Source organism: Temnothorax curvispinosus, unplaced genomic scaffold, assembly GCF_003070985.1.
Source record: "Temnothorax curvispinosus isolate PA1 unplaced genomic scaffold, ASM307098v1 QBEX01004528.1, whole genome shotgun sequence".
Lineage (NCBI taxonomy): Eukaryota > Metazoa > Arthropoda > Insecta > Hymenoptera > Formicidae > Temnothorax > Temnothorax curvispinosus.
In genome coordinates, this window is record NW_020214308.1 from 420,119 (window position 1) to 438,307 (window position 18,189).

Consider the following 18,189-nt stretch of genomic DNA (forward strand, 5'->3'; position numbering starts at 1 on the left):
TCCTCACTCCGGGGGGACAGCCCTGTGGTTATGCTCGTCAGTGCGCGCGCGTTGCCGGGAGATGCCTCGAAGCGTTCGCTCCTCGGCCGGCCCGGGATGTATCGAATGAAATTTCGAGTAGGTCGATCGAGAGGCGACTCGTAATGTCGACTTCTCATGGGACGTATAAACTTCGATAATTCTCGGCGTGCTGTTATCCCGGACTCGTTGCAAAGTAATAACGACCAAGGTTTCGCGGTACTTTCCAAAGAAGCAATAAGGGTAGGGCCGTTTAAGTAACAGGGTAAGCAAGAGAGACGAAAGGAAGGGCGGGTAAGAAAAGCAGGGAGCAAAGAAGAAAAATAGAGAGACCGGAAGAGAGGAAAAAAATTCCGAGGATCTTGTCGTACTCTCCGAAGGTGCGCGCTCGCGTTCGTAAATACATATATACGTTTCAATCTCCGGCGTAATCCTGGACGGGCGACGGTATTAGAAAAGTTTTTCCTGCTACTACATCACAACGCTTGCTTAGCCGGCTTACGCGTGCCCACTGTGTTCCGCTCCGTTCCTCCTCGCAGCCGCGTTGCTCGAAGTGAAACGAGGCGGACCACCGGTTCGCCGATCGCCGACGAAAAATCAGGAACTACGGGCGATGTCGATACGTAACTCCGGATTTTTCGTATACGGATGCTTCCGCGGTCGGACGACGCTATCTTCCTTTCCCCCCCACCCAGAGGCCAGGAGGTAAAGGGCACTAGGGACCGGGACACCAGTTTCGCAATCTTATCCGGCTAGTACTGTCCCGTTATCCTCCCCGTGTGTACACCAGCTAGAGCGGATACGGGGTGACCTACCCTTTCCATCTGCGTTCCCTTTGCTATCTCTCGCCGTCCTTCGTCAACCGCTTTCTCTCTAGCTCCCTTGCTCTCGCGTCAACTCTTTCCGTGGGATTCGTCCCATCCGCGCTACTCGGGTGTGTCTCGCCGACTTCTCGTGAACACCGTCCTCGTAAATACTTGAGCCGATACCCGAGGATATCGGCTAATATTCTAAGAGACGTCGTATCGTGGTCACCGCTCGCCCCTACCGCGAGGCTGGACCAACCCTCTCCCCCACGTCTCACCCCTCCATCTACGCCGGTCGGATCGACCGCCACCGCGCCGACGACTGTACAATATTTATATTATCCCAACAGGACACTCTCGGGTAACACGGACATGATTGCAATCCCGTTCATATATCTTCAGCTATACGGCCGCGCGCGACTCTACACCACGCTGGGGACATATCAAAACCGGCGGCCACCTTGCAACGGGAGCACGGACGACGCCATCATAATATTTTCAGATAAACCTACGATTCCGTCTCTTTCCTATCCTTCTCGTTTCGTTGCCGTCCACGGCCAGCTCCAATACGCCGCTATACGTTTCGCTCCTGGACGACGCGTAATGCCTTCCGAGCAAATTGATTGAGCACTGCTTGAAGCTTCTCCCCGGGAATTTCTTGTTCTGTCCTATATCGCGTTGCCTCCAATATAAACAGGAAGAAACGGCCGAGCAATATTTATACTTGATGTGATATTGCAAACGGAAGCAGAAGGTGTGCGAAAGAAACGTTGATATAAAAAGAAAACTTAACGCACTCTGTAATCAGCCTGTAATTAATATTTCAACAGTATTCCTCGACAATTAAAATTCGAAACGGTAGATAAATCATCGAAGATCACAAATGAGAATTTTAATTATAAAGTACGAAATAAAGAGGCGAGAAAATAAAAGTAAATATTTAAGATATTTATACCATACATTAAGAAAAACATTAAGGAAACTGTAAGAATGTCAAAGCTAATCCAACGTGAATGCCTCAAAAATCGGTATCGATGAGAAAGCAGAGACTGGTTTTCAATTGATGGGAGGCCAAGTCGACAACGAAGAATACCTTCGCGTTAGCGAGATCGCCGGGAGAAAGGGGTGAGAGAACGGGCGGAGAAAAGGGGTGGTAAATGAGGCGGAGCCAATCGTTTCATTGCATCAATAGTCGTAGCGAAGTTATACCAACTTTCTTGATAAATCCCGCTTACTTTGCGCCATAACATAACTTTACAGAATCGGAACCACGGCCATGGAAGAATTGCGATTTGTAACTTTAGATGAGGTCCCCCGCCACCGACCGCCTTCCTTCCCGACCCCTCCTTTCTCCTCGACTGTATTACCCCGTTCCGCCGGGGTATCGGCGTGCTATCCTGGTACAGGAATTTTCCTACCCGAGTGTTCCTTCCGCCGGATTTCGACGGAAAGTCCCCCGGAATCTCTCTCGGTTACGATCGTCTTAACTCCTCGATCTCCTTTGCTGTCTAACAGGTTCATAGTCCGTGGACAAATGCGGAGAGAATATATATTCGGGGCAGGAGGGGGGAGGGAGGGAGGAGCGACATAAACTTCTGGAGTACGGGAGCGTGTCCTTCTGACGATTGTATAGATGATTTGCATACAATGCACCTTGAATCGATACTGAATTGTCCAGGTATTTCGCGGAGGACATGTTTAAGTTTGACTTGGAACATTAAATATTGAAATCCACATTTCTCACGTGGATAAAGCGAATTATATAAAATTTTAATTCGCAACCGAGGCTATTTCGTAAAAATATACTATGATAAATTCAACTTCGCGATCTCTTTGACTTTGATGAAAATTTACGTTTAGTGACCTTTAAATATAGGCGTTTGTTGCGCGCTCTATTTATATCTCTAATTTTATTCATATTTTAGAAGTGCATAAATTTGCTTTTAATGCAACGCGTGCGAGAGAACCGTATATAAGCCTCCACCTTCCAATTGCTCGATCTAAAAGGACGTCCATGTTCATAGGTCAGATAATGTTAAGTCAGATTAAAACCAATTCGGCAGAACGAGATGTCCTTTTGCTGACAGGCGTGCACACGCTGGCCGGTGCGGACGGACCGGCGCGCGGCGCTGATCTTTCTGGAATTCCGTTTTACGGATTTCCGTTCCGTGACGTTCGCTACCGCGAAGAGGGCTTTCGGCAAATTGGCATTCTTCTTTCGACCGGGACGACGTTGGATGCGAGCGGGCGGGTTTGACGTTCGCCAGTTCCTTTGAGCGCGAGATCGGGGGTATCCGAGTGAAGTGATCTCCGGCTGCCACGGTCGGCTCTGTCCCGTCTGTCTCGCTTCTTCCCGCGCTCGCACCCTGCTCTTCTCCTTCTCTCTTTACCGCCTATTCCTCTCTCGTCTCGCTCAGGCTCGGGCTCTTCTAGCGGCGTTCACGGTGGCATTGTACGCGACTAATTAGTCGAAGCGCGAGATCGAGGAGTGAACGGCTTTAATTAACATTCCTGGCTCGCTCACCGCCGCCACCTTCTCGGAAGGGCAAATTGAAGGCTGTAAATGTCGGGAGAATCGCTCGAACCGAGGCGATGGCCCTCCGCACCCTACGCTTACCCCGAAATTAGACTTTCCGTCCCCGGATTTGAGCGCAGGCTCTAATTTTTCGTTTGATAGTTAAACCGGGAGCGAGAGTGAAAGGGAGATCTTTCTCGCAAAGCTGTCGAGATATCACATTGCTCTTAGAACTGTTTCAAATAACCGCTCTTGTGTTATCATTTGACACCGTGTACTAAAGAGAATGACTTTATGTAGCTTTATATGTAGCTCAGAATAATTGTAATAAAATTGTTTTCCTACACAAGCTCTTTATTCAACACTATAATAATTTAATGAAAACTTTAATGCTGTAAAAATTTATTCGTCAATATAATCTTAATATTTTAATGAATATCTTGTTAATAAACATGATATTCATTGAAAAGTATTATTTTTGTTAATATAAACTCAATATAAAGATTTTAAAAATTTCATTAACTATTTAAATAGGTGAATATCGTATCTCTCAGCGTTAATGGAAATAACGTAATTTTAGGATTAGATTGCAAGGTAAATGTCAGATGTGCGGTTAGATCATATTTAACGTCGGGGGGAGTTATGTTATCGAGGTGGATCGTGCACGTTGTGCAATTTCGATCATTAATCGCCGTCGATGGATCGCGTCGAATGCGGAAGGTTAATTTTCCGCGAATAATTGGGATCTGGTTGATCGATCTAACCCCCCTCCGGGAAGGTGGCGAAACGGCGTCTAAGTCATCCCATTCGTCTTCGGTAAGATACTCGGCAGAGGAGATCATCGATTCCGGTAGCGGGGCTAAGGAAAATTAAATGATGCAGACCCCCGTTGAAGGAGAGTTATTTGTCACGGTCGTTGAGGGAGTCCTCCCGCTTCCTTCTGCCAGCCAGAGGGTGGAGGTAGTTCTCGCTCTTACCTCCACCTTCGGCGCTTACTCGTCCCTTTTCCAACGTTGCTGAGAATCCCGCTGTTTAACCTAACCGAACCGCTATTTGTAACGAGTCTATTACATTGAATGCGAAACGAGAGCGCGAACTTCGACCGGAATTCGTCGCCGAGTTACCGAACAAGTCGGGGTGAGTCTTTTATTTGCCGTCTCTGCGCCTGTGTCGGGAAAGGACTTTGATAGCGAATTAATCTCTCGCATTTCAATTCTATTTGTGTATTTTAATAGCGTCATAACATTGATCGCTAACAAGTAAATGTCCAAGCTATATGTCACATTGAGATTATTTAAAACGATACTGTGCTAAGAAGAAAAAAGTACATGGAAATGCATATTAATCTTTTATTGCTGCGATTACTTCTCACTCACGATGTGAATTAACGCGACGTAATTTTAGAATCAGAAGTAAAATATAATTGTTTGAGAAATTTTAAAGAGATAATTCGCAAATACTTTTTATTCGATGTCCTTTCCAGTATTGAGCTATAATTTTATGAAAAGAGCAAATTTATTTTTCACATTTTTTAATTACACAATACGATTGATATTTTAGGATCAAAATTTATTTTGATGGATATTTATTTCGGGTCCTTTTTTTAAATGGCCGACTCTTTGAGGGTTCCACGGTTAATGTTTATCAAGTGCGACAATATGGTGATCGAGTACGATACACAGTTGTGTCGGAAAATTTCGACAATAAAAATCCTGCGAAAACGAATGCGGAATCAAGCGCGGTTTTACGATAATGTCGATGTCGTGGGGTGACGATCGAGAGAGGGCTGTGGATGCGCAAAAGTGGAGCGCCCGACGTGGCAGCACACCGATAAACAACGGTGCATCGAGTGAGAATACCCCTACGCTCTCTCTCTCCTCTCCTGCCCGACCCCCTCCCCCTCCTATCTGACGCGAATATAAATTCACAACACTTGCAAATAACTGCCGTGCATTGCAGGATCGACGCGACGATCCCTCCGAGCAGGCGCTATCTTCTCCTCTTTCCGCTTTATGTTCGCATGGCCAGACATCGAGTGGTCTTTTATTGGCAGTGTTCAGTTTCGGATTAATGAATGTTAATATCATTACGATTTACTTGCAAATTTTACACTTGTATTGTGTGACGCTAATGTATTTAAATTATATATGTCATAATTCTCGTAGGTTTATATTTTGACTACACTGATAAATTCGTAATTTTTAAATTACACTCAATTTGAGTCATTCTTAATCATTTCTATAAGTCTTCTTCTGCTTCTACTTAATATGTCTTTAATTTAATTAAAACAATAATTTAACGAAACCAAGGGAATTAAAATAATACTGTTTTGTGTTAAAATAATAAATTTCGATACACATGACAGTTAAAAAAAATAATAAAATATTATTTAACTCAGGGTATTGGTTTAAATTTTATCCTTTAATATTTAATGGTGTAATGAGATTAATAAAATTGTATATAAATTTTCTGTGAAAAAGTCTTTAGTGATCTGTTATAAAAGATTAGTGTTCTATTAACTGTATAAACGAAAAGATACATTTTAAATATATTTATAGAAAAAGTTTGGTGTACGGAATAAACAAAATAAACGACGTTAATATGAACACAATTGTACGTAGTATAATAATTTTAATACATACTCAACTTTTAGCGCCATCAAAATGTACATCGATATTTGTTTTCTGTGCGACGCCAATGAATCTCACAAGTATCATCAAGCGCCGGAAGAATTATTAACCATGGGCCGCTCTTCATTCCGCGACGTTACGACATTAACAGTTTTCGTTCTCCGGCTTTCCACCCTCTCTTACACAACATCACGCTCCTCGCCTGGCATTCCACCCCTATATTTCCTTTCTCTTTCTCCGTAGGGGGCACACAGAGCGGTGAGTCGAAACCGGGGCGCGTGGGAAGGGACGGGGGTGGGTTTGCCCGTCCCGACCCCCGCGCGATAACTTTTTCCTTCTCCGCTTGTACCGTGCTCGAATTTATGCCGGACGGAGAATTAATGCGTGACAGATTTGTAGTTATTACGAGGAGGAGGCGGAGGCGGGATGGAAAGAGTAGGAAGACGAGTGGCCTGGCCTCACTCAGCCCGAGGGAACGAGCGGCGGCGAGCGAGACGGAGAAACAAGGAACCGAAGACGGAGAAGGACGACGATAAGGGATGGTAGCGCGAGGGAACGGCCGAGGGGTGGGAAGGGGTCGACGGGAGGAGATGCAGAGAGAGAGACGGACAAAGAGGGCGGCGGAGGCGCACGAAGGTTTCGCAGGGCATCGGAGGCATGGCCGGGCAAGGCAGTGAGGCATTCGGGCAACGATGGCGGCGGAAGTGAGCCCATTACTTATTATAACTGCCTGGCGAGCGAGCGAAGCGAGCGAGGAGCGCCTGTCAGGCATCCATCATCGCGACGAATGGCCTCGCTGCCAATAACATCCGCCGTCATCGCCAACTTTTCGCGGCCTTGCCTGCTGCTTGCCTCGCGCTGCCGCTGCTGCGCGCCGTTTACCACCCTCCCCCCCGCCCCAAACCCATCGCTTCTACCCTCTTCATGGTCGCCGCCGTCGCCTCCGCTACTTGTTTGTATTAATTTCCTCGCGGAAGTAACATTGAGAGAGGACTTGTGCCATCGGCGCGGAGTGAAAGTCGGAGAGCGATCTCCGTCTATTTCCGCGAGGTTTTCTTAATGGAAAAGCTGGTGTGATCGATGTTAATCACACGCGACGCGAATGCAATACGTTTTCGTTATGCGTCATCTACGCTTTATTCATCTATGATTTATTGACGAATGATTTAGAGAGCCTCTAATTCAACTTTTTTTTTCCTACTTTCGCACTTTAATTAAAGAAGCTCATAGAAATTTATTTGTGAAGTTATGAATTACGAAACCAGAAACACGTTGTGATAAGTTGTGAAGATAATTAAAATTCATCCTATTTTTTACCATATATACGCGCACTTAAAATTTTATGATAAAACAATCAAAATAAATAATAATTTCTTAATTATTGAATAAAAATTATATTAAAATACCTTGACATTTGATATTTAATTAGATTAGAAATAAAAAGAATTTTAACGCGTAATAACTTTGTAAATCATTTCCTGGTCTTAATTGAAATAAATTAAGATATTTAATTTCATAGAAATAAATTCCATTTATACAAGTATAATTAATCTTTTTTATAAAAGAGAAAAAGTGAGGAAAAGAAAGAGAATGTCGATCATAACGTGTCTTTATCACCCAACTGCGAAACAGTTTCACGAAGAAATGGCGATGGCGAGACCCGAGCTGTGCGATACGTACTGGAAACAATATGTTGGCTACGCTTCACCCCGAAGAAATAATTCAAAGGGCGATCACGATTAAGAGGATAAGGAGCGCTCGCAAGACGCGGCACGATTCTTGCCTCGTAATCGATGGTTTTAAACGAGCAATGGCTATCGCGCGACTCGTCTTTGATACGTAGCGGCGTAACGAGTACTGGCCTTCGGCGCTTCGCGAAGTAATGTAGGTATCGAGTGTTATGAGCGGAGGTATACGTAACACGTAAAGTAATACCTTTATCCCGGGTACACGCGCGCGCACACACGTCTGTGTGCGCCATTGCGTACGTATGTATTATACGCCACGTAGTATAGGAAGTCGCTTTATGTCAGAGATCGATACTCATAAAATGTTTCGGCACGGTTAGGTGCTCCTTCTTGCCCTTCCTGCCCCCTACCCCTTCGGCCGATCCTCCTTCTTCCTCCTTTTCGCTTCACTGTCTCTATCTATTCATCTGCCTTCCCCTTTTCCTATCCTTTCGGTATCTTCAACGAGAGAGGGCCGTATCGCCGACGTATTTACGATCGTCGTAAGCCTCGATCGTAAGGTTCGCCGTGGATGTCGATATCGAGCCTCCTCTCTCTCTCTCTTCCCATCTCCTTTCTTCGTGCACCTTTTCTCCGCGCCCCTCCTCATTCTTTCTATCTATCCTATCGTGGTCGTTTCTGATCGTTGCGCGTATAGAGAGAATCCAAAGCCGCGCGATAATTCCCAGTTTTCAGATATTTGTCACGATTGTTTCTTTAACCGTACGATTATGTTTCTACCATACATTAAGCGTATAATTTCAACATAAATTTATATGTAATTCAGTAATTTGCACAAAAAGATAACATCATTAATTTTATATGGACATTACTCAGAAATCATAACGATATTTATGGTTAATTGGCGTGATCCATTTTCGTAATTTCTGCAATATAAACATATTGTTCCAAAAGATGTTTTCATCATAACTGTGATGTTTCCAAATTTTACAATTTTATTTGTTCCAAATATGTTAGTGTAACTGTAAATTTTATCTAATTTCGTTAAATAATATTCCACGCACAGTTCAACGTGATCTATTGCAGCATGTTTTAGAGGAACCGGAGGAACACGAATGATCCAGCAGCAACGCATATCCACCGCTGGTCAGTTAGGCTGAGCATATGGCAGGTCGTATCTATGTAGCCAGGCAGACAGCTGGAGTGACTCATGGCGGATTACAGTGATTGCTTGTTTATGGTCATTAACATCCTCGTGGTCCCATAACTACCCCGCATGGCGTCCCATCCCATCAGCAGGACCCACCGTACGTGCTAGACTATATGCTTACGTATATGTGTACGTCGGATGCAGCCTATACATCGGCACGTGCATATGTACGTTGGAGAGGAAGAGAGATAGAAAGAGAAGAAGAGAGAGAGAGAGAGAGAGAGAAAACAAGAACGTAGATCGACGTCTGAAGTAATTTGAATAATAAATAAGCTCCTATATCCGTAGTCTACGCAGTAGCCTCTAGTCTAGAGGAATAATTATTATGTTTCAAAATTAGAAAAAATTCTTTAAGCTAAATTTATGAATATTAGCTGAATATTAAAAGAGAATCTTAGAACGTAACAACTTTATATGTGATTCCGCTGAACATATCTCATAAAACTGTCAAAAATATTATAAAAATTTCTAGACGACAGATCTTATAAATTTGACAGTGGCGTGGATGAACTTCGCGACAACTCATCTCGGCACATAGATTGTGTTTATTGCGTGTATGTTTTATAAAAGAACAAATGAATCGAGGAGAGATGATGCGGTCGTGAAGACAGTTACTGAAAAATGATATTTCGTCGGTGCGAATAAAGTAAATAGTTTTTACTGATCAGGCACTGATCGTCCATGTCTTACAAAAAGTGACGGACGATTCGTTTCGCGATGAACCAGAAAAAACGATATTTTGACGCCCCGCGAGCGAGAGCAGGTCCTCGGTCCTCGTGCGCTCCCGGTAATTCGCCGCGAGACATAGATCGCGCGAACCGCATTCGGGGCAATTGCGATCGGCCGGCGAGTCGTGCGATTCCGCGCCGCGCGTGCGAGCGGGCGCGGGCGCGGGTGTTTAGCACGGGCTGATTGATGGAAACGGGTCCTCCTAGAGCAACTGCTGCCCACCAACGGCAATTATACCCGCTACACGCACTGTATCGTCCCCGACACATAGATCGCCCATGCTCGTTCGGCTCGGCTCGGTGGCCAGCAACACTAATACGACCCTGGGACGCGTAACTCGCGCCACCCCGCAACACCGACATCGGCCATCGATACCGTCAACCGACGCCCGCCGCCGCCGCCGCCGCCGCCACCACTGCCGCCGCCACTACCCTGCCGCCACCCCTTGATTGCCTCATTGGATCGCATTATGTCGGCGCCATTATCATAATTCAGGGATTTTTCACGGACGTCCCGCAGAGCACAGGCTTTGGCTCAAAGCCCGATTGCCCGCAGAGAGACACGCATCGATCGATCGGACTCGGCGAGCTGATACCTATCTTTGAACTTTTGTACTGCCTCCTTAAGGCGATCTCATTACCTGATCTCGTACAGAGGACTATAATTGATATAATTATATAGAGTAAAGATATAAGTATTTAGATAGAAATAAAGGCTAGAAGATTTTAAATACGAATATCTCTTGCTTTCCGTTCATCCGACGATATAGAAAATGTATAACATCGTTATGATAAGCTTCGTAAATCAAGAATAAAATCTGATAAAAAGGGATATTCTCTTCGAGAATATCAGATAGGAGATGTCGGAGCAAAAACGCAGGAGCATATCGTAAAATGGGGGGCACTGCCGCGCGACGAATAAGGGCGCGTCTAATAAAACATAACTACCAAGGAGTCGCGGGCCCGTACGACGTTATGGATCGGGACGTCGACCTCGGTATTCCGCGACGTCAACCGTAGTTAGGTTTCACACAGACGGGCGTGAGCACACACGCACACGTACACGTGCAGACGCGAGGGGTAACGCAGTATAATATGATAATAACGCCCACCACGCGGGTAGATAGGTATAATTGTCGAGCATAACTCAGGGCGGAGCGACCTGGACGTCGGTGATGTACGCCTTGGTAAAGCGGCTCCGGGACTACGGCGCACCGGACTCCCACGGGTTACGACGTGGCCCGGGGGGGAAATGGGGGTTGCTTGGCACGGGGGAGAGGGGGAGAGGTTGCAGCTTTCCTTAATTTATTGATATAATCAGCTCAGCTTTGTTAAACACGCATAATAAGGCTGCCAGGGGTGGCGTGAATAATCCGGCGACGCCCGATGAAAGTAATCTTAATTGGTCTACGAACGCGCGCGTCACGCGGAGCTATGTCTAAGCTACGGGCGAGGATTCGCGGAGACAACGGGGCGACGGGGCTTTGCTTTTAACTTGAATTAAACACCACGCCAATTACGCTCGGTTTGCGCTAACGATACCCGGCGCCGCGCCGCGTCGCGCCGTTTGCATCGGATGGATTTGGAGTACGCGATTTTCCGCATCACGAAGCCCGCCACTCGATTTCGTAATGCGAGCGGTAAACTTGCACTGCGAAAGCAGGAGGAGTGTTGTCGCTGGGACAATCTATTGTCGCCATTGCGTTATTATGTATTCTGATGGGTGCGCTGACATGTAAAACATATTTTTAATATTTTAGATAAGAAATAGTTACCGTAAGATTATATCGTGTTAGCAATATGTTGTAAATAATGCCCACTGCAAAGTTACTGCGCTAAAAGAGTTTACATAATCGCGTTATCAATATACTTATAATATTAATTAATAATCATTAATTTTTTATTTGATGTTTGCGTTACCTAGACGTATCCTAAATCTGTCGAAACTATAAACACTTAATTTACATCATAGAACATTGTGGATAACGTCACTGCGTTTATCATCGCGAAACAAAATTATTAGATAGTATCGTAAAGGCGATTTATGGCTTTTCAGGCAAGAGACCGAAACTCGCCGGATATTGCTCGGCGGTGGAGGACAAACGATGCGGGTAACGACGCGACGGGCCAAAAACCGAAATAACGGACGGGCTTGTCGAAGTGCGAGGTGATGCGGAGCGTCGAAACATCAATCTCGCCAACTTTTTCGAGAACTCTGCCGTGCGATGATGCCCGGTGACAGGCCGCAGAGGTTTAGGAAACGATCGCGGACGGTGAATATGCGGACGGACGGTCGGGATGCGACGCCGGTGGCACCGTTGAGGGTACACGTGGGACGAGGTGGAGGTAATCACTTGGTGATGTAGTTCCTGCGAAGAGCGGTGGAGAGGGCCGCGACGAGAGTGGGTAAAGCGGGCGGAAGGGCCGAGGGGTTGAAACGGTATACGGCCTGTGCATCGCGCGGTGCACACGACCACTGGTATACACAGTGCCGCACCGAGTGCGAGTATTAGAGCGATTGACTGCCGGACGTAACCCGTACGTGCCGGCCGGTAACACGTGTAACATACTGCCGCCATGTATCTCCCTCTACCGTTCACGTGTTTATGTGGAATCGGGGTCGGTCGCCATCGCGGCGCGTTCACACATCCGAAAGACGAGCCGCATTTTTGCCCTCCACAAATCGTCTCCGGGCCGCTATTGCAGCTAGGGCGAAAGTGAAATTGCAGTACTTTCGTAGCTCGTTATCTTGTCAATATACATATACATATATAATAAAGACCATTTCGATTGTTATCGAGGAATTTTATGAAACTGCAGATGGTTACAAAAATGATACCGATTAAATAATCTCCTTAGACCAACTGGTGGCCATTATACTTACGTTTTTAAATACAAAAATTATTAAAATATTTTGATTTCTGAATGGCATTGTAATTTTATTCAAAATAATACTGCACATATTATATTCATGTATTTTCTCGAAAACAACGATATAATGACGAGCACTAATAACGATCCGCCGTGACTCATCGATAATTTAAAGCTTAGATAATAAAGCGTCAGGCCATTAAAAAGTAACTACCCCGAAACATGGCGCACGCGGTCACATTTTTCGCAATGGAAATCGCTCGCAGACAGCCGAAGCGAGCGAAACAACGAAATCAACCCGCGCGACCTCCGCGAAATCGCGCGCGTTACGAAACAAAGCTCGCTCGATCATGAAATACTGCTCGTGCCCCGGTCGCGTCCGGAGCGCACGGTGGCGGAGGGAGGGAGGGCGGCAGAGGGAGACGGGGTAGTTTAACGTAGGTAGGTAGGTGGTTTATAGTGATGCGACAAAAATGTAAATGCGATATCGTCCAGGATTCTGCGGTATAAATCTCGCGTTAATGTGTGGGGCGAACGACGTGGCGCTGACTACAGAAACGAGTCAGAGAGAAAGAGCGTGTGGAGGCAACGTGGTAAAAAGTGAAAGAGAGAAAGGGAGAGATAACCAGAGAGCCGATGCGAGATGGAAGAGAGAGAGAGGAGACGTGAGAGAAAGAGAGAGAGAGGAAAAGAGAGATTCCGTCGTAGCGTTCATTAGGAATCCCTCTGTCTCCCTCAGCGCCACCCTCGTGTACCGAATCAGAGCGGTGGAGGGAACGAGAAGAACGGAGAGAACGACAGGGAAGGAGAGCGACAGAGGGATAGAGAAAGAGAGAGAGAGCGAAAAGAGCTCGGTGACAGAGTGAGAAGGAGAGGGTGGAAGAGCGAGGGTGCCGCGATAGATCACGCGGGCGGCAGCGCTCCTTCGAAAAACATCCATAAAACGCAGTAGGGCGGACTCAGCGACAATAAACTCTACATATAAATCTTGTCCTCTGACGCCGTGATACGCTGATGGCGAGCACGATAATCTCCGAGAATGCGGGTCCCTCTTCTTCCCCCTCCTCCACCACCTCCTTCTTCTCCTTCTTCTTTCTCCTTTCCATTCCGTCCACTCTTTGCTCCCTCGCAGCGCCACCGACCGCTCCGCGCAGTCTTTCACCTCGGACGTTTCTTCGTCGCGTACGCACCACCGTACGGTGGATTGCATTTGCATTGCCAAAAGGGTAGTCGAGTCCAGGCGGCTCGGGGTCCATGCGTATCCACGGCGCTCCGACGTAACGAGAAACTCGCATCGAAAATGCGCAATCATCGCGAAAGCTGCGCGACTAAGAAGCAGACGAAATTATGCAGTAATTGTTAAACGTTCGTTGCGACTCAGGCAAATGAAATCTGTCGCGCGGTTCAAGATCATACGGTGCGTCGAGGTCGATCGTCGTACGCCACGATCGTGAGAAGAACAAAAGGGACGCGATTAATCTCGTTTCGCCGCGCGGAGTCGAAATCGAAGTCATTTAGGCCGAAGAAGCGTGGTTCCGTTACCCCGTGGATGTAGCCTGGAATTAAAGTCTCAGCTCCGACCGCCCTCCCTCTTCTATCGTCCCCCGCCGCCTCCGCCGCCGCTGCCGCCGCCGCCACCGTCGCCGATCCACGGCATCCCTTCGCCTCTACGCCACGTCTCGCCGTATCTTCGACCGTAATTCACAGCCCCGTGCCTGCTTGCCGCTCCCTAAATGCTTCTAACTCCTATTCCTTCGGCGGGATCGAACAATGGCGCGTGAAATTTCAACTTTGAGCCTGCTCCCTCGCCCTTCTCGCCACCTGGCCTCAGCCCACCCCGGGGCCGCCCCCTCTTACTGCAGGCAGTCGCGCGATCTCTCGCTCGCGTAATTTAATTATTCACTCGAGAGCCGAACTCGGCGGATCTTGGCCGACTACCATTCGTTCGCCGGCTTTTCTTGCGTTCTCCGGCGGCGTTAACTCGTCTGCAGGATCCCGATCCCGCGTTCGCCATCTCTCGCGAGCCGGTCAGGGGGCAGAAGGAAAGGGGGTGCGAGGAGGGGGAGAAAGAAGACGGGGAGGTAAGGGATACCGAAAAAGTGTACGGAGAAACGAGCCAGACACTTCCCTCCCTGTGTCTGATATCTTCTCTCTCCCGGCACCGCGTCACGTAAATCTTCCTTGCCGCACGGCGCGCTGCTGCTGTTTAGTTGCAAGAACGATTCCTCCGCCAACGCCAGAAACAGATAAACCGACGAGCGTTGCACGAAATGAATCATTACTTTTTATCGTAGCGGGCGAAGCGTTGTTATACCGACGGTAATTAGCAAGCTCGCTCGGGCGCGCAGTGACGCTGAAATTCGCGTCGAATCGGCGAGCGCGGAGAGACGCTCCTACACTTTTATGAGAAAAGAATGTGACGAGGGTAGTCCGGGGTAGATATCGCCTGGAGAGACACGAGGCGGCGAGTCGCGAAGGGGAGTCCCGCAAATATCTTTTACATTGGCTACTTTCCATAGAAACGTTGTAAATTCACCAACTTTGGCGACTCCCTCCAGTAGAATTTTAGATCGTGTTAACGATCGAACTTGCGTTGCCTTTATTACTCAGACATTCGACATACGACTTCGGAGAGAGTCGCGCGAAGTTCGCGGGGAATTAAGACACCCCGAATCAAACGTTCAGTCAGAATTTCATCGTTTTCGCAGTTTGATCTGTACGTTTCATACTCGGGAGTTTCATCCTTTTGTTGCATTGCCAATTTGTTAAATACTTTCTAAACATCACTTGCAAATCTACTGTATATCTATAATCACTTTTCTACAGTTCAAATTGAATGTTGTCGATGTACAAATAGCGATATTTCGAAACCATCGTCGTAAGAAACAAATGAATTATATTATTTAAATGATTTTCTCTCTTTTTCTCCTCTGTATATATATTTAATATCCTTTTAATCTGTAAAATTGTCTGTGTTGACATGAGGTGCATAGGCACCACCGTTTCCGCATGCGACGTATTAATCTCGCGTCGACTGCGCCGGTTTTGAGATCCCGTCGATAATCGACTCGGCGTCGGCGGTTAAGACAAGATGGATTTGTCACGCATCGCTGTCGTTTAGTCGATAAAGTGACGAGAGTCAGCCGGCGGTACAAGGTGCTAACTAGACAGAGCGGCACTCAATTATTACCGTCAGACCTCGTGTAGTTTAACTCATCCACCCCATTCCGGCGAGCCCTCCTCCCCACCTGCCCTCAACTAAACACTTTACGAGCAGCTTGCCTACACGTCGCGCGCGATCAGTGTCGTCCTTGCAACGCCTCTTATCGAAAATGGCAGCCCGTTAACGGCGTACACGTAGTCAGGTATCTCGCGCTCTCTCTCGCGCACCCGCGTGTGCATAGGTGCCGACTAAGGCATCGCTTCCACGACGTGTCGTCGCGAGGATATGGTATCGACCATAGACGACGGAATGGCGATTAATGCGCGAAATGCGCCGATGACTCACCCCGAAGAACATCGGCGGCTGCCAATTCTGCTTGACCGACGAAAAAAGGGGAAACACGGATAAGAGAACGACTACTCTGGCGCGTGTACTAAACTATTATAATTACATATAATAACAAATAAATTTCTTATTTAAAATATGAAAAGTCGCTTGCATAGCTTTATCGTGTGCAATAACGATGGAATGATGGAACTGGTATCAGTAATAATGTACGCAATAAATATCTTTTTTTCTGTTACGTTATTATGATTTATCCGGCGCGTGAGGAACGAGACAGAAAGAGTGAAAAAGGAGAATTTTAATTCAAGTCATGTTTTTATTTTAATTTCCACATGCTATGATTAGAAGCGTAACCGCGAGATTACGCATCCGATATGGGCGTTCTGTTGACGTCGGAGGAAATTCTTGAACGAGGAAACCGTAAGAATCTGTCGAACTACTTGGTAGTCATTCTCTTCGGCTGTATATCCCATTCTTCCCTCGGCAAGCACGCGCAGGGACACGAATGTATCTCGGGCATTTCTCGCGCGGTAGGTGGCACAATGCGAAACAAATTTGTTGCCAGCACGCCGGATGATATAACGCCGCGAAGATTTCTCTAAGGAATTCGCAGCAATGCTTGCATTCGTCGATTCGTATGGGGAGAGGAGAAGTCTCTCCATACCGGCAGAAGTCTCCCGATACGCGCCGTTCATCGCGGGATCATGCAAGGAAAATTGGATGTGGAACTCCCGTCGAGATCGGTTCGAACCTTCCACCGGAATTTCATCGGCTATATAGGAAGATCCCGGTAATTCATGCTTTTTATTGGAAGTTTAACTCGATAATCTAATGGAAACTGTCGATGCTTTAGAAAATATGACGAATAACAGACGCGCGGAATAACGGACGCGTGATTTAGATGTCTATCTTTCTCTTTCCTCCAGTCTTGGAAATTTTATATTACTTTTTTAACCTAAGTTGATAAATTAAGTATATAATTTGCAAAATATGTAATAGCTTCGCGAGTAATTAGCGGATTGATTTTAATAATAAAAGATACTAGAATCTCCCAATCATAGATATATCAGTAACAAAAAAATCCAAAGTAATGCAAAAAGTATATAAAAGATGTCCTTATAGATTGTACTTAAGATTAGGCACTTCTAGATAGATTGTTTGGAGTACTCGCATGTCTCGCATACATTTTTACGAGATTATGTTTAATAAGTAATAATACGTTAATACCCCGTTGATAATTCGCGCGAGAAGGAGTTGGTATACTTGCGCACAAATACGAGCTATTCCGAATTCGCGATATTTACGACGGAAATCCTTTTACCCTGCCCCCCATTCTCTATACATTTAAATTTAATCCCTTCTGAAATTTAATTCTTCGAAAACACGCGCACAACGTACATTCTGTTACGCCTCTTCGCTCGGTGGCAATTACCGCCAGCCGTGCTTTTGGTCCTACGACGTACGTTGCCGGTTGCCTCGAGACAACGAGACAATCAATAAACAACACGTGTAGATAACAATCGTGGGATAGAGACCCTCTATTTTCCGGGATGGCCACTGTAATTGCCGTACGTGTTTCGGCGAGCTTCACTTCGTCCATGCTTTCCAGTCCGCGCGAAACCGAATATGCGAAAAGCGTATGCGAATATCTCGAATTAGCAATTTTTCTGCCGAAGTGGCAGTTTAAATAATATTGTTGTAATTTATCAATATGTATAAATACTGATTAGAAGTATAATACATTAAATTTTAATATATTAAATATTTTTTTATATACATATAAATGATTAATCGTGAGATAATTTATGTAAAACATTGTTCTAACTATTACGATAAAATACGATATTGCTTATCCTACACATGGTGTCGTTTTTCTTTTAAACGACATAAAATAAGGCCATAAAAAAGTATGTATAGATAGACTATAAAAGATTAAAATTGACGCGGAGATAAAATATAAGAATAAATCCCGGAATAAATACAATCAAGATTTAATAGCGTATCTTCTTATTAACTACATTAGTTAAAATATATGTAATTACAAAATATTTTCAATTTTTCTTTTATATACATCTTTAATTCTTAGAGATTTATTACCTCATATTAAAATTAAAAATAATTTCTCACTCACCGATATACGATGCGCAGCAGCAGAGTTGTGATAAGAGTTGTGATATTACGTTATCTGCAACATACAAATACAATCAAATTAGTA

At 45.7% G+C, this 18,189-nt stretch overlaps 1 long non-coding RNA gene across 1 annotated transcript in view; it reads right to left on the minus strand.

Moving 5' to 3' along the window:
• LOC112453585 overlaps positions 1–18,160 on the minus strand; it is a 64,060-nt gene extending 45,900 nt beyond the window's left edge. The window contains exon 1 of the long non-coding RNA XR_003040637.1: positions 18,106–18,160. This is a non-coding gene — a long non-coding RNA (uncharacterized LOC112453585). The remainder of the gene's footprint in view (positions 1–18,105) is intronic.
• Between the last annotated feature and the right edge of the window lie 29 nt (positions 18,161–18,189).